A 27,380-nucleotide genomic window follows, 5' to 3' on the forward strand; every position below is an offset into this window, starting at 1 on the left:
ATCATTAATACTTCAAAAGAGTTACAAGGGTTAACCTAGACTATTACATCAACGAAAATGCCTATCCTGGAAACGTGGGCGTTACAATTCTCTCCCCCTTAGGATAATTCCGTCCCTAGAATCACACATCGACAAACAAATGCGGATAGCGACTCAACATGTCAGTCTCCGTTTCCCAAGTGAGATTTGGCCCATTCGAATGTTTCCAACGGACAAGCACTAATTCAACCATCTTGCGTCGAAGCTTCTTAGTCTTGCTGTCAACAATTGCCTTTGGTTCTTCAATTAACCTCTTGTTTTCATCAATCCTCAATTTAGAAATTGGAATTATATCGGGAAATTCTCCCATGAACTTCCTCAAATAACACACATGAAAAGTGTTGTGAATTCCATTCAGTTCTTCGGGTAACTCGAGGTTGTAAGCTTGGTTCCCAATCCTCTGAAGAACTTTAAACGGTCCAATAAACCTTGGACTCAACTTTCCCCACTTACCAAATCTTATAAGTCCCTTCCCCGATGAGACTTTAAGTAAAACTGAATCCCCAACTTCAAAAGTCATCGGTCTTTGCTTCTTGTCAGCATAGCTCTTTTGACGATCCTGAGCTGCTAACATTCTTTCTCTAATTATTTTCAACTTTTCAGCGGTTTGATGGACCATCTTGGGACCCATAAACTGCTTTTCCCCAGCCTCAAGCCAACAAGACTGTGTACGACACTTTTGTCCGTACAAAGCTTAATAAGGTGTCATCTTTATGCTCGATTGGAAACTAGTATTGTAGGAAAATTCTACTAAAGGTAAGTGTTCATCCCAGTTACCTAGGAATTCTCGGTACATGCTCTCAGCATATCTTCAAGTGTTTGTATCGTTCTTTCACTTTGACCATCAATCTGTGGATGGTAAGCTATACTTAAACATAACTTGGTACCCATTTCCTCTTGTAGATTTTCCAAAACCTTGAGGTGAAACGGCTGTCACGATCTGACACAATCATTAACGGGACACCGTGAAGCCTCACAATTTCTTTCACATAAGAATTCGCAAGCTTATCCATAGACCATTTCTCTTTGGCTGATATGAAATGAGCACTCTTAGTGAATCAATCAATGACCACCCAAATCATGTCGTGACCACTTTTTGTTCGGGGTAGTTTAGTGACAAAATCCATAACAATGTCTTCCCATTTACCCATAGGCACAGGTAAAGGCTCTAAACTCCTATATGGTTTCCGATGTTGTGTCTTGACTCTCGCACAGGTCGCACACTCGGCCACATACTTTGCAACATCAAGCTTCATCGTTGGCCACCAGTAGTAGGGTTTCAGGTCCCTATACATTTTAGTGCTACCAGGATGAATCGAGTACATGGTTTTGTGAGCTTCTTCCATCAGAAGATCTCGTATCCTCCAGACATACGTACCCAAATCCGACCTTGGAACACGTTCAGTCCATGACCGTTTGTATCAAACACCAACGTTTTACCCAAACGTACCTACTTTCGGTCATTCTTCTCTAAAGCTTCTTCTTGAGCTTTGTTTATACTCTCTACAATTGTCGAGATAACTTCTATTCTTAAGGCTCTTGGCCTTTTTCCTTCAAGATTGAGTTTCCGACTGAGAGCATCAGCAACAACATTTGCTTTACCGGGGTGGTAAAGTATCTCACAGTCGTAGTCCTTAAGTAATTCTAGCCAGCGTCGTTGCCTCATATTCAATTCTTTCTAACTAAAGAGATATTGGAGACTCTTATGATCAGTGAAAAGTTTACACTTCGTGCCATAGAGGTAATGCCTCCATATTTTTAGAGCGAAAACTACCGCTGCCAACTCCAAATCAAGAGTCGGGTAATTCTTTTCATGCTCCTTCAGCTGTCGGGACGCATATGCGATCACCTTATCTCTTTGGGTCAAAACATAACCCAATCCAACCCCATACGCATCGCTATAAACAGCGAAGTCTTCAACTCCATCGGTAGAGATAGAATTGGTGCCTCACATAGCCTCTTCTTTAGCTTCTCGAATGCTTCTTTATGCTTATCACTCCAAGCATAAGTAGCTCCTTTGTGGGTGAAAGCTGTTAATAGACTAGCTATCGAAGAAAAGCGTTGGATAAACCTTTGGTAATATCCGGCTAATCCTAAAAAGCTTCGGATTTCCATGGGACTTTTCGGCTGTTCCCACTTCATTACAGCTTCGATTTTTGCTGGATCAACCATTATCCCTTCTTGGTTGACCACGTGACCCAAGAATTGGACTTCTCGAATCCAAAAATCACATTTGGAGAACTTCGCATACAGCTTCTCCTTCAAGACTTCTAACACTTCTCGCAAGTGTCTGCCATGTTCCTCCTGGCTTTTCTAGTAAATCAGAATGTCGTCTATGAATACTATCACAGATTTATCAAGGAAAGGATTACAAACCCTATTCATTAAATCCATGAATGCTGTTGGAACATTGGTTAGTCCAAACGACATAACCAAGAACTCATAGTGTCCATATCGTGTTCTGAACGCAGTCTTCTCGATATCCTGCTCTCACACTTTTAGCTGATGATATCCTGACTTTAGATCGATCTTCGAGAAATAGCTCAAACCTTGCAATTGATCAAACAGGTCATCAATCCTTGACAACGGGTATCTGTTCTTTATTATTGCCTTGTTTAGCTCTCTGTAATCGATGCACATTCTCATACTTCCATCTTTCTTCTTCACGAATAACATCGGAGCTTCCCAGGGTGATGAACTAGGTCTAATGAAACCTTTGTCCAATAACTCCTGAAGTTGCATCATCAGCTCCTTCATCTCCGTCGGTGCTAATCGATAAGGTGCTCTTGCTTTTGGCGTGGTTGTTGGTAGCAAGTCTATTCTGAACTCCACTTGTCTATCAGGTGGTAATCCATGAAGATCTTTGGGAAATACTTCCGGATAATCACACACCACTGGAATACTCTGCATCACCTTCTTTTCCTTCTTAGCATCGATCACGAATGCTAAATATGACGTACATCCCTTGGTCAAACACTTTCTGGTTTTCATTAGAGAAATGATTCCAGAATTTACTCTGGGTTTGTCCCCATACACCATAAATGAATCTTTCCCATTCGGGTTCACTTTAACTATCTTCTTCTTGCATAAAATTTCGGCATCATTGGCGCTAAGCCAATCCATTCCTAAAACGATGTCGAAACCATAAAGTTCGATAGGCAATAATTCCTCGTGAAATTTATTCCCATTCAGGTCGATTAAGATGTTTTTCATACGATGGCTAATAGGTACGAACTTGCCACTAGCAACTTCGACTAATAAAGCATTATCTAGTGTATCAACAGGCAAAGCTAGTTTTCTACCAAACTCATGCGAAATAAAGGAGTAGTTGGATCCAGAAACAAACAAAATTTGAGCAGGTAGTTCATTAACAAGAAAGGTACCTAAAGCGACATCAACTTCATCTTTCGCAGCCTCAAGTGTCATCTGGAAGGCTCTCGCCTTCGGCTTTGGTGGAATGTTGGGCTTCGCTGCCTCCTTCTTCTTCAGACAGTCCTTCAAAATGTGCCCCTTTTCATTACAACCAAAACACATGCTTTTGTTGTTCAGACAGTCATTGGCAAAATGCCCAATTTTTCCTCACTTGTAGCAGGTTACATCCTCACTACATTTCCCAAAGTGCTTTTTCTTACACTTATCACACCATTTCGCTTCTCCTCCTTTTCCTCCACCAAACTTTTTCAAATCAGATTTCGAAAAATTTGCTTTTCTTACCGGAACCATATGTTCCCTCAAAATCTCTCTTCTCACCAACCTCAACCTTGTTGGTGGTTCTCCCCTTAATCATGTTCTCAACTGACTTGGCAGCCCTGATAGCTGCCTCTAGAGTATGTGCCTGACGTACCGGCACCTCGTACTCCCATGGGAGTCCCTTCGCATACCGGTCCACCTTTGTCAGCTCATCTGGAACGATGCGGAAAGCAAAATCCATCTTATCTGTAAAGTTATTAGTGTATTCATCAATTGACATGCTGCCTTTCGTCAATGCCAAAAACTTATTCTCCAACTTCAACAAATTTTGAGCCGAGCAGAACTTGCGCTTGAACTGCACCAAGAATTCTGCCCATGACAACTGCAGTGGCTCATTAGGGCTTAAATTCTTTCCTAGAGTGTTCCACCATCGAACGGCTCCACCTCGGAACTGACGCACTGCATAGATAGTCTGCAACTTGCCTCTGCAGCCACAAGTCATGAAGGCTAACTCCATTTCTGAGATTCAATCCATAACTCCAATCGGATCCTCCTTTCCATTGAAGGTTGATGGTTTGCAAGTTAGAAAGTCCTTGTACTTGCATCCCATTCCATCATTCCTTCCATCATGGTTGTTTTGCCTAACTATCGGTGGGTTGGCTTGACTAACAGACCTACTGAAGTTTCCACCTTCCGAGTGCCCTTCATTCAATTCAGGCTCTTCCACTTGAATTGACAGTTCTTCACGATTCTATTGAAGCAACCGCCTAGTCTCCTCCATTTAATGATCCAACATCGTTTGAATCATCAACTGTACACCAGCCATTGTTATCGGCTCAGGTGTTGTTGCTACGACAGGTATTTGCTCAATCACTGGTGGTTGATTCCTGTTTTCATCAGCATTTCCAACTCCACTTCTTGTTCTCACCATTTTTGATCTACACACCGAATAAGGTGAAATTAGATCCTCATTCACGATAGAAATTCAAATCATCCTTATCACTCCGAAACGTTTACATGCTAGTTCTAATATCGTAGTCGTACGCTTAGAATCCTACACACATAAGGTTTCCAGAACCAGTTGGCAACAGACCATAGATCCGAAAAAATAATATCATATATGGCAAACATATAACATCTAGCACATAAAAGCATTTTTGGCAATTTTCCTAAAATAAACTAGCGCTCCTGCCTAAAATATCACAGACACACATCTCAAAATTTCACTTAGCATTTTAAGTTTTAGTCTAGAAATCCTACAAATTCCTTGTTCACTTAAACTAATGCTCTGAAACCAACTGTGACATCCCCAAAATCTCGGCCAGAAAAGACCGATTTCATTTATGTTTCTTAAACATTTTTCAGAGTAAATCCTTTTGTTTTAAAAGAGATGCGGAATTTGTTCCCAAACACAAAGTATGATAAAATAATATTTACCAAAGCATTTCATAAAGAAATGTATTTTCATTATATAATCAAAACTCAGGATGTCATGTTCCGATACAGACCATAAAGCATAAACGACAACATTACAAGTCATTCAACAAATATATACATATACAGACTTGTAAACAAAACAACTTGATGATTATCCATCTTATGCCCTCGCGCCACTTCCTGTAATACAAAGAAACTGAGTGGGTCAGGCTCGGGAGCCTAGTGAGCATATAGGGTTTTCAAACCACAATAAATAATTAAATTAATATTCATCAACCAACAATAACCCGATTACCCATTCCCGTTATTCTCACTTTATGTCCCTAAAATAACTAATACAAGGGACCTAGTCAAAGAATATTTCATCGAGGCGACAGCACATGCTATCAGGGGTTTCCCGACAATATATGTCAAATAAGGCAACCATGGGGGGGATGGAGTACAACGAAGGAACACCCAAGTTCATTAACACCTACAGGTGACGAGCCTGATAGTGTTCCACAAGACTGTCTAGAAAAGTTTGTGGTCGTCATCTAAACTCTGCTAGATGACTAAATCAAAACAACATTGAGGCCTCTCATCTGTTTATTACACACCAACTATCTACCCATGTTCTACCCAACATATTAGTAGATAAAAATATACATTTTATACATAGTTTAAAACCTGTATAGCATGCTTTAATCAATATATAATCCACATAACAAATGAGGCACACACACATAACGTGTATTTCACAGAGAATAAATCAGATCTAAGAGATAGAAGAGAGTGAATATACATTCACACATATACAACAAAATATATACACATAGAACGTATTTTATATAAAATACTTCATAATAATGTGTTGGAAGAAAGTAACTACACACTCACTTGATCAGAAGATGATCAGACAGCACTACGACTTGCAGAAGTAGTGTTTTTGTAACGACCCAAAATCACGACTAAAAATTTTCTTTTAAAACATTACTAAAAATAGATTTATAGACAACGTATCAAAATCAAACATTACTTTTGAGTATTAAATTCAAAACATAATAGCATTATCAGAGTCAAACATTCCCAGGCTAACTGACTATGGTGTGTGCTCTGCAATCTTCCCGAGCTCTTCTTTTGAAAACCGAGTACCTGAAACCAAAACTGAAAACCATAAGCACGAAGCTTAGTGAGCTCCCCCAATCTACAACATACTTCACAAAACATATAAAGCACATATTGGGCCTTGCCCACTGCATCGAACCGAAGTCCGGGCTAACTAGGGCCTTGCCCCCTGCATCGGACCGAAGTCCGGACTAACTGGGACCTTGTCCCCTGCATCGGACCGAAGTCCGGGCTAACTGGGGCCTTGCCCCCTGCATCGGACCGAAGTCCGGACTAACTGGGACCTTGTCCCCTGCATCGGACCGATGTCCGGGCTAACTGGGGCCTTGCCCCCTGCATCGGACCGAAGTCCGGACTAACTGGGACCTTGTCCCCTGCATCGGACCGAAGTCCGGGCTAACTGGGGCCTTGCCCCCTGCATCGGACCGAAGTCCGGACTAACTGGGACCTTGTCCCCTGCATCGGACCGAAGTCCGGGCTAACTGAACAGAACATAACATAAACATATCAACTAGCATGAACACACGTATACCGTATACTACTTCGGGCCGTAGCCCGGAACACATAACACATAAATCCTGTCTGAGCCACGAAGGCATCAAACATACTAACTACTATATCAGATCAACATCCGAAAACTACTGCTAGCTAAACGGGCCGGCATTGTGGCCTTAGACCCGTTCCTACTGGAAGGAAACTCACCTGAACTGCTGAGCCCTGCTGATAAACCTCTGGCTGCAACTCGACAATCCCCTGAACCGCTGTTCCTCCAGCTCTCCGAGCTATCAATATACATATAACACTTAGTCCGACAGTCAACTAAGTCAACTCTGGTCAAAGTCAACCTTCCAGGTCAACCCTACTCGCCGAGTCTTCCTAAAGACTCGCCGAGTTCATAAGCTCAGGGTCTTTCTTATTCGCGACCCGACTCGCCGAGTCAGTCCATGACTCGCCGAGTCCCACTAGTTCCAAGTCCTGACCTGCCTAACTCGCTGAGTCACCCCCCCCCCCCCCCCGACTCACTGATTCGAGTCTCAACTCAAAAGGGTTTAGGGTTTCGCGACCTGACTCGCCGAGTCCAAGAACAGACTCGCCGAGTCCAAGACAATCTTCAACCAACTCGTCGAGTTGTTCATCCAACTCGCCGAGTCCATGACTAACTTCAACCGACTCGACGAGCTGTTCATCCTACTCGTCGAGTTCCTCCTCATCTTCAAGCTACTCGCCGAGTCCACTCGAAGGACTCGCCGAGTCTATCCAGTCCTCAATCCATGCAGTGGCTTTTCGAGCCAAACAGAACTTCCAACTCATAGATCCATACTTCTAGGGCCTATTCCCCACGTAAAGTGGCAAACTTTACGTGTAGATTGGGAGATCTATGCTCAAAGCACACTAAACTAGGGTTTATGGCAAACATGCTTCTTCAACATACCAAGGGCTGATACTTTAGGGGATTCAAGACCAAAACCAACATGGATCTGAGGTAGCAACCTCAGATCTGAACCTCCAACTCGAAATGGTTACAAATCATACCAATAATGACCAAAACTCACACATAAGAATAGATCTAGATGCAAAGGGAGTCCAAGCAACAGCTTATTACCTCCAATTGGTTTGAAATGACTCCACAATCCCAGATCTATAGTCCCTTCTTGCACCTCCAATGTCTTTCTTCCTCCTCCAAGCTTTAGTGCATTCTTCAAGGCAAGATCTAGCTCAAAAACGGATATGGCGGCTAGGGTTGATGTTCTGGGGGTAAAGAGGCACTAAAGGAACCCTAGGAAAGAGAATGAGACGCTTAAATAGGCTCCAAGTCCCGGATTTAGGGTTTTCCTCGTTCAGACCCAACTCGCCGAGTCTCCTTGGCCGACTCGCCGAGTCGGTCGCTAACACCTCAACCCGGATCCCGCTCGGACTCGCCGAGTCCCTCCTTGGACTCGCCGAGTCTCTTCTTAAAATTGAAGTCTTCTTTCTTTTCTTGACTTTCCAAACTTTGGGGTGTTACAACTCTCCCCCACTTAAACTAAGCTTCGTCCTCGAAGTTTGCTATGATCAACTGCCTGCGAACTGCCTCCAACTCTTTGTCTGGAAAATCCCTCACCCCTTTTGCCCATCACTCCGGCCACTCACAGTGCCGATCACTACCGATAGAACATACTAAATCCTTCTCTTTCCCATAATCTCCTCAACGTTACTTCCTGCGACTGAAAATCCTGCTGCTCATATTGAAACGATGCTGCTGGAACCAGCTTGTTTTTATCCCACCTGATTACTCATCTCCTACTAACTCGAGCCTTCCCTCCTGAAAGAAAAGCTACCTGCCTAGCTATCCTTACAGATCACTTATACTCGGCAAAAGGTTCAACTGATCCTGCTGAGAGGGACTTGCCATTTCCAAATCAACCAACTATATCGTCAGCACTTGCATTCCAACGCAAATACAATACTGACCCAAAACCCTGAAACCTTCCAAACACTGAACTACCTGCAATACTGAACATGCCTGAAACACTAAACTGCCTGAAACGCTGAACCGACTGAAACGCTGAACGGCCTGAAACACTGAACTGGCTGAAACACTGAGCTGCCTGGAACACTGAACTGACTGAAACATTGAGCTACCTGAAACACTGAGCTCCAACCCAAATGTGGAGTCAAGGGACTCCTCACTTAGTCGCTTCCACGACTTCTGAACGAAATCTTCCTCTAGGACTAGTTTCCACTAGTTATCCTGTCACCGTGGCTCTAGCAACCTTCCGATCCAACCGATCGGGTCCATACGTCACATCCTGACATCATCAATTCCACGACTAACAACATGATGGCTCCCAGACTGACGGTAGCCTGCACATACCCGAACCCCAACGGTCCACTGCTACTCTGATCTCATAACTAATGTGACGATCTATAGCCCAAAATGCTGACTTAGCCATAACTGATCCATTTGGGAAATCCGAAATCTAACCCGTGGATTCCCATATCCTCACTGTTGTACCCGAACTGGTGGGTACTACTGCTTTCCCGCGTCTAACACGCGCTCATGCTACCTACCAATCTGATAAAAAGGCTGCGACTACGCTCGCGGACTTACAACTCTCTAATGCTACCTGGCTGCTAGTGAATGCTACGGTTACCCCCGCAGACTTACAACACCACTACTACCATCTGACTGCTAGTGAATGCTACGGCTACCCCCGCAGACTTACAACACTACTACTGCCATCTGACTGCTAGTGAATGCTACGGCTACCCCCGCAGACTTACAACACTACTACTGCTATCTTAAGAACATCCTGACTATCCCTAGTCCCGCTAGTGATTCCTCATCCCGATTTCTAAAAAAAAACAGTCCTTAGACATTGAATTCTACATCATCCTCGACACCTTATATCCTTGATATACTTAGCGCTTCGTCGAGGAATCCTTCGGCTTGGTTCCCAAACCAACCGTCTACTAATCCAGATACAAGAAGCTATTGTTGGGAAGTTTCCAACCTCCCAACTCCTGAATCTACGCAACCTGCATGTTGCCCCAGACACTGGCTACTAATACGAAAACATCTCTTGTTACCCGTTCTCAGGATCTTCATTCCGACTCTCATGCGCCCGACAGGTGGTCCTCCAATCCTGGATTCCCAGCCAACTTCTAACCATCTCGATTACATGAACTAACTACTGGGAAAAGTTCTCGAACTCCTAATTTTGAACTTCTCAATCCATCCATCACTGGGCTACTACCATTTCTTCTCAGAGGCCGCACACTCATTCTGAGTCTACGAGACTCTTATCCATGTATCCCCGGAGGGTTCTCCCCCACTTCGATCCTGCTTACCCCTTGCTGCTTCACACTCAAAAGAGATCCCGATCTTTGCTGCCATTCTATAATCATTCTGCTAAGGAACCCAAGCCTGCCATAGCTAGGGGTCTAACCAATCCATCCCAAACACTAACCGCTCCGAACTAGCGAAACGAACCAAATCTCTCCCAACCGTGCTACAGTTACTGCATCCTCCGAAACCTTCTCAATAAGAGCACATCCCCTAACTACCAACCAATTATCCGAGGTATGCAAATGGCATATAACATAATCACAAGCAAGCCACACTAAAGTACAACACTTATACCACAAATTGATGCAAAACCATAACGAGATAATCATGACATAAGCTGACAGAAAACAAAAATTACATACCTTCATTACTCAGTGCTGCTCGAATCTCTGCTGAAACCTACCGGAAAACTCGGCTCCAATCCATAGGCGCCCTTGCCCGGCCTCGACAACCACTAACGGTACATGAAGTCCCAAGGGCAGGAGCTGGCACCTGCCCTGCTGGATACAAACTCGGATAGTGGGCCTTCTTGTGCCCCCTCTGACTGCAATGGAAACACAACGGATCAAGTCCCTGGGCGATGGTAACAACACAATCTCTGCTAAAATGACCAATCTGGCCGCACTTGAAACACCCAGCATCGCCACCACTTCTACGCCTACACACGCCCATGTGCGTCCTTCCGCACTTCCCGCATCGACTGCGGCTCTGATAGTTCCTCACCCTCAAATCCGAACCCTTGGGCCTCTTTCCCGAACCTGAGGCTACATGAGTCTCATCAATTTTCCTTTTCCCTTCTGACTCCCTGCCCGACTCTCGCTCCTGCGTTACCCCAACGGCAACGCCTGCTATCTGAACAACAGATGTCTGATCCTGAAGCCTCGCTATCAATCTATCAGTGATCCTCACGACCATGTCGGGCAGATCCTCGCGAATGGCTCGCGAAACTTCCTCAACTATCCAATCATGCAATGGTCTCTCTTGGAGACAAAATTCCCCACTCACCCCTGCCCCCTGATGGCAGGAACTAGAAATAGGATCTCCCTCCTTGATGGATCCCTGAACTCCATAAGATTCGGGACCTAGACGAGCCCCAATCTGTCCTGAAACTAACCCGGCCTTAAAGGCCTCAAGATGACTGTCCATGAGCTCCACAATGGCCTCTCTAACCGGACCGAAAATCACTGGAGTCTGATCAATGATGTTGCGCGTAATCTCTGCGGAAATGAAATCCCTCATCTGATCATCAAGCTGCCCGGCTCTGAAGCCCGATCCAGACCCCTCCTCGACACCTGAACTGCTAACTGGTATCTCGCGCAACGTCACCATGCTGAACATATAACAGAATCCTGATCAATTTACATACTACTGCTGAGGAATTTCTCGCATACTCTACTAGTTCCTTGATTTTGCCTCGGCCCCTCTTGAATCGAATACGGATCCTCTGCTTTCAGTAGTATGGGCCCCTACTACCTTCCACATCTATCCGTACTTTCCTCAAGAGTTACCTCAACTCCACCAAGTCCCCTTTACTCTTCTACTGATCTCTGCTGCTCTCATCCCAGGCTTGCCCTAGGGAACTTCTGACTCTACTCAAACCAGTCCTCAGCTGCTGAAGGCCTCATTGTAATGCAAATTAGCCACCACCTGAATACCATCACATGTAATGAGGCTCGGATAATCCTTCGAGTAAAAGTCTCGTCCCTACCACGGTTGGACTCAAACGAGAGCTGCGCAATAGGGCCAAATCCAACACTCTGAGATTATTCAACCCTGATCACATGTGATGTGATGTATTCACCTAATGGCTAACTCCCATCACTCAGAGTCCCACAAAGCACAAAGCAAGCAGCATTCGGATAAAGGAAACGTACTCAGGCAAAACTATTCTCATAACAAGAAACTACACTAGCATACAACGCTAAGCTCCTGCTACCAGGCATAACCTAAACAGGCTATCCTACTGCTGTCTACTCAATACTAGCATGCAATTCTCATAAAACTGAACACATAAATCAGGCACATAAGGCATCATCCTAGATCCTTAGTCCTATTCTAGCATGCTGTTCTACTGAAGCTGGAACTGAAACTGAAACTGAAACTGATACTGAAACCGATACTGATAATCATAATATAACTTGTATAGGTAAATTGGGAGTACTTACTTGAGCTCGGCTGATTGCATGCACCACACCCTTTTCTCTTTTCAAAACTCTTTTTGCTTTTTTTTTTTTTCTAAAACTCTTTTCTTTACATTTTTCTAAAATTGTTTTCTTTTCTCAAAATTCTTTTGTAACTACGATTTTTCTTTTGAAAACTATATACCACTTCCTTAGTTTGAGTTCAGACGCACTAGGGAGTGTGCCCGAATCCCTCAAACCAAGGCTCTGATACCAACTTGTAACGACCCAAAATCACGACTAAAAATTTTCTTTTAAAACATTACTAAAAATAGATTTATAGACAACGTATCAAAATCAAACATTACTTTTGAGTATTAAATTCAAAACATAATAGCATTATCAGAGTCAAACATTCCCAGGCTAACTGACTATGGTGTGTGCTCTGCAATCTTCCCGAGCTCTTCTTTTGAAAACCGAGTACCTGAAACCAAAACTGAAAACCATAAGCACGAAGCTTAGTGAGCTCCCCCAATCTACAACATACTTCACAAAACATATAAAGCACATATTGGGCCTTGCCCACTGCATCGAACCGAAGTCCGGGCTAACTGGGGCCTTGCCCCCTGCATCGGACCGAAGTCCGGACTAACTAGGACCTTGTCCCCTGCATCGGACCGAAGTCCGGGCTAACTGGGGCCTTGCCCCCTGCATCGGACCGAAGTCCGGACTAACTGGGACCTTGTCCCCTGCATCGGACCGAAGTCCGGGCTAACTGGGGCCTTGCCCCCTGCATCGGACCGAAGTCCGGACTAACTGGGACCTTGTCCCCTGCATCGGACCGAAGTCCGGGCTAACTGGGGCCTTGCCCCCTGCATCGGACCGAAGTCCGGACTAACTGGGACCTTGTCCCCTGCATCGGACCGAAGTCCGGGCTAACTGAACAGAACATAACATAAACATATCAACTAGCATGAACACACGTATACCGTATACTACTTCGGGCCGTAGCCCGGAACACATAACACATAAATCCTGTCTGAGCCACGAAGGCATCAAACATACTAACTACTATATCAGATCAACATCCGAAAACTACTGCTAGCTAAACGGGCCGGCATTGTGGCCTTAGACCCGTTCCTACTGGAAGGAAACTCACCTGAACTGCTGAGCCCTGCTGATAAACCTCTGGCTGCAACTCGACAATCCCCTGAACCGCTGTTCCTCCAGCTCTCCGAGCTATCAATATACATATAACACTTAGTCCGACAGTCAACTAAGTCAACTCTGGTCAAAGTCAACCTTCCAGGTCAACCCTACTCGCCGAGTCTTCCTAAAGACTCGCCGAGTTCATAAGCTCAGGGTCTTTCTTATTCGCGACCCGACTCGCCGAGTCAGTCCATGACTCGCCGAGTCCCACTAGTTCCAAGTCCTGACCTGCCTAACTCGCTGAGTCACCCCCCCCCCCCGACTCACTGATTCGAGTCTCAACTCAAAAGGGTTTAGGGTTTCGCGACCTGACTCGCCGAGTCCAAGAACAGACTCGCCGAGTCCAAGACAATCTTCAACCAACTCGTCGAGTTGTTCATCCAACTCGCCGAGTCCATGCCTAACTTCAACCGACTCGACGAGCTGTTCATCCTACTCGTCGAGTTCCTCCTCATCTTCAAGCTACTCGCCGAGTCCACTCGAAGGACTCGCCGAGTCTATCCAGTCCTCAATCCATGCAGTGGCTTTTCGAGCCAAACAGAACTTCCAACTCATAGATCCATACTTCTAGGGCCTATTCCCCATGTAAAGTGGCAAACTTTACGTGTAGATTGGGAGATCTATGCTCAAAGCACACTAAACTAGGGTTTATGGCAAACATGCTTCTTCAACATACCAAGGGCTGATACTTTAGGGGATTCAAGACCAAAACCAACATGGATCTGAGGTAGCAACCTCAGATCTGAACCTCCAACTCGAAATGGTTACAAATCATACCAATAATGACCAAAACTCACACATAAGAATAGATCTAGATGCAAAGGGAGTCCAAGCAACAGCTTATTACCTCCAATTGGTCTGAAATGACTCCACAATCCCAGATCTACAGTCCCTTCTTGCACCTCCAATGTCTTTCTTCCTCCTCCAAGCTTTAGTGCATTCTTCAAGGCAAGATCTAGCTCAAAAACGGATATGGCGGCTAGGGTTGATGTTCTGGGGGTAAAGAGGCACTAAAGGAACCCTAGGAAAGAGAATGAGACACTTAAATAGGCTCCAAGTCCTGGATTTAGGGTTTTCCTCGTTCAGACCCAACTCGCCGAGTCTCCTTGGCCGACTCGCCGAGTCGGTCGCTAACACCTCAACCCGGATCCCGCTCGGACTCGCCGAGTCCCTCCTTGGACTCGCCGAGTCTCTTCTTAAAATTGAAGTCTTCTTTCTTTTCTTGACTTTCCAAACTTTGGGGTGTTACAGTTTTTCCATAGATCTGGAAGACCTTCACAAGAATCGAACTCCTCACGGGTAGAGCTTCGGCTCGGGAATCGCACTTCGGGATCCTAGGGCTTCGAATCTTGCTTTGGGGCTCGGGAATGATACCGGGGCTTCAGGGTATAAATGACACGCAAATCGAGGCAAAACTATAGAGGAAGAAAGAAGTTTGTAAAAGAAAGAAGTTGCCCTCGTATGCCCCTTTTATAGGGCTGAACCCTCGCATTACGTTGGGCATATTGCTTCGGTACGCTGGGCGTAATGCCGAAACGTCACTGCATGCGTCATCGGAGTACTCGAGTGCGAGGCTTCGTCATGCTTCGCTGTACGCTGGGTGTAACCCGGATAAGTCCGGTGACTCCTCTTCGAATAATATCGGATATAATAAATAAATTTAAATATTAATTATTTAATAAAATTTGAAAATTCATATCTTCATCATACGAACTCCATTTTCGACGTTCTTTATATCCATGGGTAGGTGAGACTACGATCTACAACTTTCGTTTAGACTCTGTTGGCTAATTTTGAATTTATTTTTATTATCTATTTTTAGTAGGCGCGGACAGGAAAACTTCGTTATAAATTCATAACTTCTTCGTCCGACGTCCGTTCTCGCATAACTTTTCTGCGTTTCACTACTAACAACGTGATCTTTGATTCTCTTTTAGATTGTTTCGGCTAAAAACCGATCGATCGCAAATCGAGTATTCAGGCTGTATACCGCTTAAGTCGAAACTTCAGAAAATCATAACTTCCTCATACGAAGTAAGATTTGGGCGTTCTATATATATTCGGAAACCTCGTTTCGGCCACTACAACTTTATGCAAAGATATCGAGCTTATCTCATACTTTAATTTTGACGCTTATTTTATTCTTAATTCATTAAATTATAATAATTAAGAAATTAAACACATAATTCACATCATTCACATAATACTCAAATATTTCATCATTAATACTTCAAAAGAGTTACAAGGGTTAACCTAGACTATTACATCAACGAAAATGCCTAGCCTGGAAACGCGGGCATTACACTGACCTACCCTTGTCAGGCCATTCTGGGGTGCCTGCTTACCCACCGGTCTATCTCAACCGGCCACGGGGATTGTTTCACCCCTACCACTATCACATAATAACATATCATAATCATACTGTTAAACATATATGGGGTGTCCGGCCTACCCTTCGATCCAAACGACTGAATCAAGGGACTATTCCCCTCCTACTACCACTATCGCATATGACATAACATACTGGAACATAAGACACGTCAGGTAGTAGCAAACCTAGAAAATTATCACAAATACAATCATATAAAGACAACAACTCCTGGTGGTGGGCCAAAATTGTGGTCGTAGACCCACCTCCAATGGAAGGTAACTCATCTCAATGTTGTGTAGTGCCTGCACTATCCTTGGTATGGAAATCAACTCTTCTCGACTTCTTGATTCCTACACAGGATCCTTTATAAGTTACCATTTCATACTCATAACCCTACCAGGTTTAACTCAAGTCCTAGTCAAAGTTAACATCTGGTTGACTCGACTCGCCGAGTTGGTCCACCAACTCGCCGAGTCCTCATGTCCACAAAATGCCATAATCCCGTCTCTACTCGTCGAGTCTAGAAAGAGCTCGATGAGTTCGCCTTCAACAACACATCGCATTATCTTCAACCGACTCGCTGAGTTCGTCCTTGAACTCGTCGAGTTCATCTTCATCCATATGAAGGTGTTCAGTCTATGACTCGCCGAGTTCATCCTTGAACTCGTCGAGTCCATCTTCATGTGGTTGGGACATTGCCTTGAACTCGCCGAGTTCTTCCTTGAACTCGTCAAGTCCTTCGATCTTCAAGTCCATAACAAACCTCTCACAGGCTGAGTGTTCCTTCCATTTAACCAGGACCATTTCCATAAGACATTTTGGGGAAAATGTGACCTGACTCGCCGAGTTACCCAAGCGACTCGCCGAGTCCCTCTATGTCCCAAAAACTATTTAATCGATTATAATGGTTCTTAATGAATCAAAACCATAGATCTGCCATCCTAGGGTCCATTTTATACGTAAATCTACGAACTAGATGTCTATGCATGGGGTCTTTGGCTCAATAATCCATAAAAAGGGGGTTTGTATGTTGCATGGGTCTCCCAAGGTCATAAAGTTGGCACCTTTACGCCATGGGAACCCTCAATGGTTCCAGATCTGAATTGCAACTCCAAATATACACACAAATCCGAGTATAGCCTCTCTAAAGCTTTGAAAAGATAGAAAATACCCCCAAATCAAGATCTAAGTATGTAATAGCCAAGGTATCAACTTTATACCTCAAATGAGCAGGAAATGTGCCAAGACTTCTGAATCTACTTGCTCTCTCTTAATCTCTCAAACTTCCTTCTCCTCTTCCAACTTCAAATACACACAAAAAGGCACCAAGAATCTCAAGAACAAACAAATAAGGCTTAGGGTTTCGAGTTAGGGTTTCTCTGGGTTGGGAGGAACAATGGAGGTTGTGTTGGGGCGTTATAAGTTGTTTAAATAGGGTGCAAACCCTAAATATTAGGGTTTCATCCAGACAGTCCTACTCGTCGAGTCGGTCTCCCGACTCGTCGAGTAGGTCACTTATCCTGTTGATCCAAAGTCGAGTCTACTCGACGAGTTGGGCCTCCAACTCGCCGAGTCCCAGAGAAAAACATGAGTTTACTTTAATTAAAATAAGTACCAGGAACCAGGCGTTACATAGTGAGCTCCCCAAAATACCACATACGTACATACATAAACACATAATAGGCCCTGCCCATGTTCGCTGTTGGATAAGGTGTCTAAGTCCATAACTATTTCGGGCTTGTACTTGACCTGACCCGGCATGGTCCATTTGGGTTGCATGGCACCATGCAATTGGATAGACTAAATGAGAGGAATAACACTTGGAGATTATTAATATATTATAAGTTCTAATATATTAATAATATTATTTGATTAGTTGATCAAAGAATTAATTTGGAATTAATTAAGTGATCAAAGGATAACTAATTAAATATATGGGTTAATTATGGAAATCATCCATATCTTGTATAGTGGGCTAAGAGGCTCCATGGATTATCAAGTTGGGTTCTACCCATAGGATGCTCCATGGATGCTCCATGGGAGTTACAAACCCATGGGTCATGGAAATGAAGAGTCATGACACATTAGGGTTTACAGGGTGTAACCCTAGATGTGTCAACACTATATAAGAGTCCCATTCTCCACAAAATTGGCTACACAAGTTAGAGACTAAGAAACTAGAGGGCTTGGCCGATTTTGAGAAGTGTATATTATCTCAAGGGTCTTTCCAAGAGCATTTGGTGTTGTGTGAAGCATTTGAGGCATCACACTTGGGGTGCTAGGCTCACAAGGTTTCAAGGAACACAAGCAACATCAAGGTAAGTTATTCTATCTATGATTCAAGTTAAAATTGTTCCCCATGTATGCTAGATAGGAATATAACCTTGGAATTCAACTTTGCATGATAATTAGACAAACATAGATCCAAGGTTATTAGGGTTGCATGTACACTTAGGAAGTGTTAGAATGCTCAAAACCCATCAGTGGTATCAGAGCCTAGGCTTGTTTGTTTGTTATTTGTGCTTAAAAGTTGAAGAAAGTCGAAAATTCTGCTGTCTGACTGATGGACTCGGCGAGTCCATGGGGAGGACTCGTCGAGTTCATGTGTATCTTCAACCTACTCGGCGAGTAGGTTTATGCATTCAGCGAGTAGGGTCGACAGAGTGCAGAATTTCGACTTGAGTTGCTGGAAATGGATTAGAATCATTACCCTGAAATGTTTTGGTACCTGAAAACTTATTTTAGAAGGTGTAATGTCTTTTCTAACTCATTTACAACAACTAGTTATCAAAATTACAAAGATTAATTGTGATTTTGAAAGTGTTCATATTCATATTCTTGTTCTTATGATGTTTAGATGATCATAGGAATTATTTGTAACCTATGTGGTAGATTAATTCATGATCATTTTATTACTCTATTAAGGGGAAGTCCAGGCTTGACCAAAAGTCTCTTGGATCAAAAACCATTAAAAGAACACAAGAGTTAGGAAAAATGAAAAGTCCTCATTTTATTACTCTATTAAACTCATAAGTTACAAGAAATGAAAAGTTTTGAAAGTTTACAAAACTTGCCCTCAAGTTTTGGAACAAGTAAAGTTAAGTTAAAACTTTAGTTCCAACCCCTAGAATTTTAAAAGTTAAAATTCAACCCTTATACTTATATTATTATGATTTAAATAATTATATATATATGTATAAGAACAAAGTCGTCTTACCACTAGTACGCCTCATTCACGAAGCCGGTCTATAAGGTGGGTATAAGGTTGTTGCCTATAAAATGGTGACTTAATGGGTGTCCACTCTCACCCACTGCTTGCTTGATCGGTGGAGGGTCGTTAGCCGAACGGGTAAGACAAGGACTTACTAATTCTCATTCAAAGTATGATGAATATTATAAAGTAACTAAATGTTTTTATTAAATTCCCAATCTTAGTTACTTTAGGAAAAATGTGAATAAGGTGCTATTCCATGAAATTACACTTTACACTTTGATTAAGTCGTTGGTGGAGCGTGTGTGGTTAACCGGCACACTAACTTGGACTTAAAAAGGTAGGTAAAGGGTGACTTAGGGTTTATTATAGTATCGGTGGAGCGTGTGTGGTTAACCGGCACATCGATTGAGTGATAAACTTTAAGGGTACCAAGTGATTTGCATGGTTACTTCACACCTCGTTTTGTGATCCTCGGTATCCCAGTCACAAAACTTGGAGGGCACACTCGAGATTGAAACATGCCTTTGAAAAGTTCATTGAATCTCAAAGAATCTAGGAATTTCTAAGAACCATTCAAAAACCTAATACTAAAATATTGCGGTTTTCGTGGTGGAAATTGGTGAATCGTCATTCACCTACCTTTCAAATATGATATAGCTTAGATTACGGCATACCTCTTCTAAGTTATATTATATTGTGATTAGATCCTAGCCTTAATATTACATTTGGGTGTTTTATTAAGGACTCTCTTATCTAAACTAATCTTGTCCTCTTTTCTTCAGATGTCTTTCAACAATGCTTCTGGCTCTAATCCTAATGACTCCTTTTCCCTTATGAACTTGTGTGGGAAAGTCACCTTTGATGGATCCAACTTTAATGAGAGGATCAGGAACATCAGGATGATTACCCGCTACGAGGACAAAGAATATGTCCTTGACAAGGAGCTTAAGGAGATTAATGAGTCCACTGCAACTCCTCAGGAGATCGCTGAATTCCGGGCACATGAAAGGGATGCTACGAAAGTGGCTTGCATCATGATGGCCACGATGACAGCGGAACTCCAAAAGTCTTATAAGGATTTCTACCCTTATGACATGCACCAAGATTTGATGGAAAGATACCATCAAAGTGCAAGACAAGAAAGGTATGAAATCATCTGCTCCATGATAACAACCATGATGAAGGACGGGGAATCCGTCACGAGCCACATGCAGAAAATGCAAAGGTATGTGGATCGTTTGCTGAAGCTTAATGTGAACTTCCCGGAGGATCTTGCAATAGATATTATTTTGCATTCCTTACCATCGTGCTATGATTAATTCCGCATGACATATCACATGAACAAGGAAGAAGTCACCCTCAGCAAACTTCAGGGACTTCTCAAGACCGCAGAAACAGGTCTTAAGGGGAAGTCGGTTGCTATCACTCCTACTCAAAACTCTACTCCGGTTTTGGCAATCGGGAAAAGTCGAGGGAGGAAGAGAAAGAGCTCTTCTAAGGGTACCAAGGCTCGGACCCTTGATGGCTCTTCTTCAAGTGGAACCAAGAAAGGTTTCATTACTCCTTCTTCTGACCCAAAAGAGGCTGAATGCTTCTATTGCCATGAAAAGGCTCATTGGAAGCGGAACTGCCCAAAATACCAGCAAGATGTCAAGGATGGGAAAGTTAAACCCAACCATGCAGGTATTTACACTATCATTTCTAATAACTCACCCCATTCTAATTCTTGGGTCCTTGATACCGGGTGTGGTATTCACATTTGTTGTGACTTGCAGGGACTAAGAAGAAGTGAGGATGTGGAGCAAGGAAGGATAAACTTGATCATGGGGAATAGGAAAGCTATACCTGTCACCAAGATTGGAGTTTATACTTTATCGCTAAGTAGTGGGTTTAGTTTAGATTTGAATAAGTGTTGTTATTCGCCAGGAATGGCAAGAAATATTATTTCCTTTCATGCTTTGTACAAACAAGGGTTTACCTTTTCAATTAATAATGAAGTTGGTTCTATTGATGCTTTCTTTAATAATGTTCTTTATTTTAAAGCATTACCTTGTGATGGTGTGTATGAAGCTGTATCTGTTGTAGATAACTTAGGAAATAATGTTTTGTGCATTGATTCTACTAATAATAACTTGGATAAAGCATCTTTATGGCACTGTCGTCTTGGACATATAAGCAAGAAACGCATAGGCCAACTCCAAAAGGATGGAGTCTTGGAGTCGTTTGACCTAAAGTCAGATGATAGTTGCGAATCATGCTTACTTGGAAAAATGACAAAGTCACCCTTCACAGGTTCGTGTGAGAGGGGTGAAGGTTTGTTGGACCTTATACACACGGATGTGTGTGGACCATTCAAACATGCCGCAAGGGATGCTAATCGTCATTATTTGACTTTTACTAATGATTATAGTAGATATGGATATGTCTACTTGATCAAGAATAAGTCAGAGACTTTCGAGAGGTTTAAGGAATTTAAACAGGAAGTCGAGAATCAATTGGGTAGGAACATTAAGATGCTTCGATCCGATCGTGGTGGTTAGTATCTTAGTTCAGAGTTCCTCGACTATCTAAGGGAATGTGGGATAGTCTCACAATTGACACCCCCCAGGACACCACAGTTGAATGGTGTGGCTGAGAGGCGTAATCGAACCTTGTTGGATATGGTTCGTTCCATGATGAGTCGAGCTTCGCTACCAATCTCATTCTGGGGGTATGCCTTAGAGACTACCGCCCATATTCTTAATCTAGTCCCTACAAAGAAAGTTGCCAAAACTCCTCACGAGATGTGGACTGGTAAAGTACCTAAACTAGACCACATCAAGATTTGGGGTTGCGAGGCTTTCATGAGACGCGAGACTCATGATAAGCTCGAACCTCGAAGCGAGAGGTGTATTTTCATCGGTTACCCATAGCGATCCTTTGGTTACCTCTTCTACAGACCTAATGACAATGTGTTTTTTGTAGCAAGAAGAGGAGTCTTTCGAGAAAGAGAGTTTATAAGCCAAGGAGACAGTGGGAGGCAAATTGATCTTGAAGAAATTCAAGAATCAAGCGGTGAAGGAACTTCAAACTCTAGCCCTCAACTTGAGGAGGAAACTCCTGTTGAGCCAATTGACAAATCTGTACCTCTGAGACGTTCCACGAGAGTTAGGAGTGCACCTGAGCATTACTATGGATTCCATATTATTGCAGAAGGTGAGACACTTATTAGTGATGGGACACTAGTAAGTCAAGATGACCCTAACAGCTACGAGGAAGCCATGGCAGGCCCCGAGTCTGCTAAATTGAAAGAGGCTATGGATAGCGAGATACAATGCATGTATGACAATCAAGTTTGGAACTTGGTTGAAAATGTACCAGGTCGTAAGACAGTAGGGTGCAAATGGGTCTTCAAGAAGAAGACCGACATGGATGGTAAAGTACACACTTATAAGGCTAGACTGGTTGCAAAGGGCTTCTCTCAAATTCCTGGAGTGGATTATGATGAGACCTTTTCTCCAGTAGCCAAGATTAAGTCTATTCGGGTTCTGTTAGCCATAGCTGCATTTCATGATTATGAAATATGGCAGATGGATGTCAAAACCGCTTTCCTTAATGGGAAGTTGGCTGAAGATGTTTACATGAGTCAGCCAGAGGGTTTTGTTAGCAACGAGTACCCTAATAGAGTGTGTAAGCTTGAGAAATCCATTTATGGATTGAAGCAAGCACCTCGCAGATGGAATCTTTGCTTTGATGAAAAGGTCAAGGAATTTGGCTTTTCTAGGAGTGAAGATGAATCTTGTGTGTATGTCAAGGCTAGTGGGAGTATAGTTAGCTTTTTGGTATTGTATGTGGATGACATACTACTCATAGGAAACGACATTCCAACCCTGCAGGAAGTAAAATTCTGGCTTGGGAAGTGTTTCGCTATGAAGGACCTTGGTGAAGCTGCCTATATTCTAGGGATAAGGATCTTGAGAGATCGGAGTAAAAGACTAATTGGACTTAGTCAGAGTACCTACTTGGATAAGGTGCTGAAGAGATTCAGCATGCAGGACTCCAAGAAAGGAGAGTTACCCGTCCAGAGTAACACCAGATTGAGTAAGACACAAAGCCCTAGCACTGAGGCTGAGATAGCAGAAATGAGTCGAACACCTTATGCTTTGGCTGTAGGATCGATCATGTATGCTATGACGTGTACTCGACCCGATGTAGCCTTTGCCCTGAGCATGGTTAGCAGGTATCAGGCGAACCCTGGCAAGGCACACTGGACTGCGGTAAAGAATATCCTCAAGTACCTACGGAGGACTAAGGACTGGGTTCTTACCCTCGGTGGGAGTGATGACTTGAGAGTTGTAGGGTATAGTGATGCTAGCTTCCAGACTGATAGGGATAATTTCCGCTCTCAGTCGGGCTGGGTCTTTACCCTAAACGGAGGAGCAATTTCTTGGAAGAGTTCCAAGCAACAGACAGTGGCAGATTCTACTTGTGAATTAGAGTATATTGCAGCTAGCGAAGCAGCAAAGGAGGCTATATGGCTGAAGAACTTCATTGGAGACCTTGGAGTTGTACCAGCTATTAAAGAGCCAATGGAAATTTTCTGTGATAGTGAAAGTGCTGTTGCCTTAGCCAAGGAACCAAGGGATCATGGGAGATCCAGGCACATCGACAGAAAATACCATTTCATTAGACATCAGATCGAAGAAGGACACCTCGTGGCAAAGAGGGTATCATCAGATGAGAATCCGGCAGATGCCCTCACAAAGGGACTGTCTCGGGTTAAGCATCTTCAGCATGCTCAGAGCATAGGGCTGAAGGATGATATTAGATTTAGTAGTTAGATAATCTCGAAATTTGTAAAGTGTAATTGACATTTGATGATGAATAAAAAGTATTTTATTTATGAGTAAAGTGTTACTATCTCTTGTCGATCGTTTACTATATTTCTTTTGCATGTTTTGACTTCCAGAATAATTTTGTTTGGTATAACATATTATTCAAACCTCCACAGTCGATCATATGTTGGAAGTAGATATGAATCAAGACTGTCATGGTTGGTTGTAGAGGTCTTGGACAAGGCTACAACAATCATGAGTGCTCATAAGTTCTGAGCATTGGACTCAACCCACGCTCACTGGAATCACTTCATGGAATTCTATCTCGAGTGATTGTGAGACGGTAATATCATATAAGTCTTCAAACCTAGAGATATGATTTGTTACTTACAAGTTGGTTATGCATTGACTGTACGAAACCGCATTGGTAACTCGATGTTATAAAACGTACTTTTGTGTGTAATTCAATGAGTGGTAGAACAAACATATGAGTCGAAGTTTATCTGTTCCTTCTTGGATTAGAAGCTGATATCTGGGCCCCTCGATGATTTTGTTTTGACCCATGTACCGGGCCCGGTCAGAACTAAGTTGATGTGTTCAATTAAGTTCTATGTCAAACAAATCGAAAATCGGGAAACAAATGTTGGACAATAAGCAAGATAATGTTCCATGTATTTGTCCGGCTGATATCTAGAACGGAGGATTATATGATCACTTATCTTAAATGGCGTACCATCATCTTCTCAGTTCCGAGAGACCTTGAAAGAGCTACGATTGCCGGTCGGTTCCTGAAGTACTAGAGATATAGTTATTAGACTTATCCAAGTGGAAGACTGTTGGATAAGGTGTCTAAGTCCATAACTATTTCGGGCTTGTACTTGACCCGACCCGGCATGGTCCATTTGGGTTGCATGGCACCATGCAATTGGATAGACTAAATGAGAGGAATAACACTTGGAGATTATTAATATATTATAAGTTCTAATATATTAATAATATTATTTGATTAGTTGATCAAAGAATTAATTTGGAATTAATTAAGTGATCAAAGGATAACTAATTAAATATATGGGTTAATTATGGAAATCATCCATATCTTGTATAGTGGGCTAAGAGGCTCCATGGATTATCAAGTTGGGTTCTACCCATAGGATGCTCCATGGATGCTCCATGGGAGTTACAAACCCATGGGTCATGGAAATGAAGAGTCATGACACATTAGGGTTTACATGGTGTAACTGTAGATGTGTCAACACTATATATGGAACATTATCTTGACACATTAGGGTTTACATGGAAATGAAGAGTCATGACAACAAACCCATCACTGATGGGTTTTGAGCATTCTAACACTTCCTAAGTGTACATGCAACCCTAATAACCTTGGATCTATGTTTGTCTAATTATCATGCAAAGTTGAATTCCAAGGTTATATTCCTATCTAGCATACATGGGGAACAATTTTAACTTGAATCATAGATAGAATAACTTACCTTGATGTTGCTTGTGTTCCTTGAAACCTTGTGAGCCTAGCACCCCAAGTGTGATGCCTCAAATGCTTCACACAACACCAAATGCTCTTGGAAAGACCCTTGAGATAATATACACTTCTCAAAATCGGCCAAGCCCTCTAGTTTCTTAGTCTCTAACTTGTGTAGCCAATTTTGTGGAGAATGGGACTCTTATATAGTGTTGGCACATCTAGGGTTACACCATGTAAACCCTAATGTGTCATGACTCTTCATTTCCATGACCCATGGGTTTGTAACTCCCATGGAGCATCCATGGAGCATCCTATGGGTAGAACCCAACTTGATAATCCATGGAGCCTCTTAGTCCACTATACAAGATATAGATGATTTACATAATCAACCCATATATTTAATTAGTTATCCTTTGACCACTTAATTAATTCCAAATTAATTCTTTGATCAACTAATCAAATAATATTATTAATATATTAGAACTTATAATATATTAATAATCTCCAAGTGTTATTCCTCTCATTTAGTCTATCCAATTGCATGGTGCCATGCAACCCAAATGGACCATGCCGGGTCGGGTCAAGTACAAGCCCGAAATAGTTATGGACTTAGACACCTTATCCAACAGTCTCCCACTTGGATAAGTCTAATAACTATATCTCTAGTACTTCAGGAACCGACCGTTAATCGTAGCTCTTTCAAGGTCTCTCGGAACTGAGAAGATGATGGTACGCCATTTAAGATAAGTGATCATATAAACCTCCATTCTAGATATCAGCCGGACAAATACATGGAACATTATCTTGCTTATTGTCCAGCATTTGTTTCCCGATTTCCGATTTGTTTGACATAGAACTTAATTGAACACATCAACTTAGTTCTGACCGGGCCCGGTACATGGGACAAAACAAAATCATCGAGGGGCCCAGATATCAGCTTCTAATCCAAGAAGGAACAGATAAACTTCGACTCATATGTTTGTTCTACCACTAATTGAATTACACACAAAAGTACGTTTTATAACATCGAGTTACCAATGCGGTTTCGTACAGTCAATGCATAACCAACTTGTAAGTAACAAATCATATCTTTAGGTTTGAAGACTTATATGGTATTACCGTCTCACGATCACTCGAGATAGAATTCCATGAAGTGATTCCAGTGAGCGTGGGTTGAATCCAATGCTCAGAACTTATGAGCACTCATGATTGTTGTAGCCTTGTCCAAGACCTCTACAACCAACCATGACAGTCTTGATTCATATCTACTTCCAACATATGATCGACTGTGGAGGTTTGAATAATATGTTATACCAAACAAAATTATTCTGGAAGTCAAAACATGCAAAAGAAATATAGTAAACGATCGACAAGAGATAGTAACACTTTACTCATAAATAAAATACCTTTTATTCATCATCAAATGTCAATTACACTTTACAAATTTCGAGATTATCTAACTACTAAATCTAATATCATCCTTCAGCCCTATGCTCCGAGCATGCTGGAGATGCTTAACCCGAGACAGTCCCTTTGTGAGGGGATCTGCTGGATTCTCATCTGATGATACCCTCTTTGCCACGAGGTGTCCTTCTTCGATCCGATGTCTAATGAAATGGTATTTTCTGTCGATGTGCCTGGATCTCCCATGATCCCTTGGTTCCTTGGCTAAGGCAACAGCACTTTCACTATCACAGAAAATTACCATTGGCTCTTTAATAGCTGGTACAACTCCAAGGTCTCCGATGAAGTTCTTCAGCCATATAGCCTCCTTTGCCGCTTCGCTAGCTGCAATATACTCTGATTCACAAGTAGAATCTGCCACTGTCTCTTGCTTGGAACTCTTCCAAGAAATTGCTCCTCCGTTTAGGGTAAAGACCCAGCCCGACTGAGAGCGGAAATTATACCTATCAGTCTGGAAGCTAGCATCACTATACCCTACAACTCTCAAGTCATCACTCCCACCGAGGGTAAGAACCCAGTCCTTAGTCCTCCGTAGGTACTTGAGGATATTCTTTACCGCAGTCCAGTGTGCCTTGCCAGGGTTCGCCTGATACCTGCTAACCATGC

Source organism: Lactuca sativa, chromosome 5 (genome assembly GCF_002870075.4).
Source record: "Lactuca sativa cultivar Salinas chromosome 5, Lsat_Salinas_v11, whole genome shotgun sequence".
Taxonomy (NCBI): domain Eukaryota; kingdom Viridiplantae; phylum Streptophyta; class Magnoliopsida; order Asterales; family Asteraceae; genus Lactuca; species Lactuca sativa.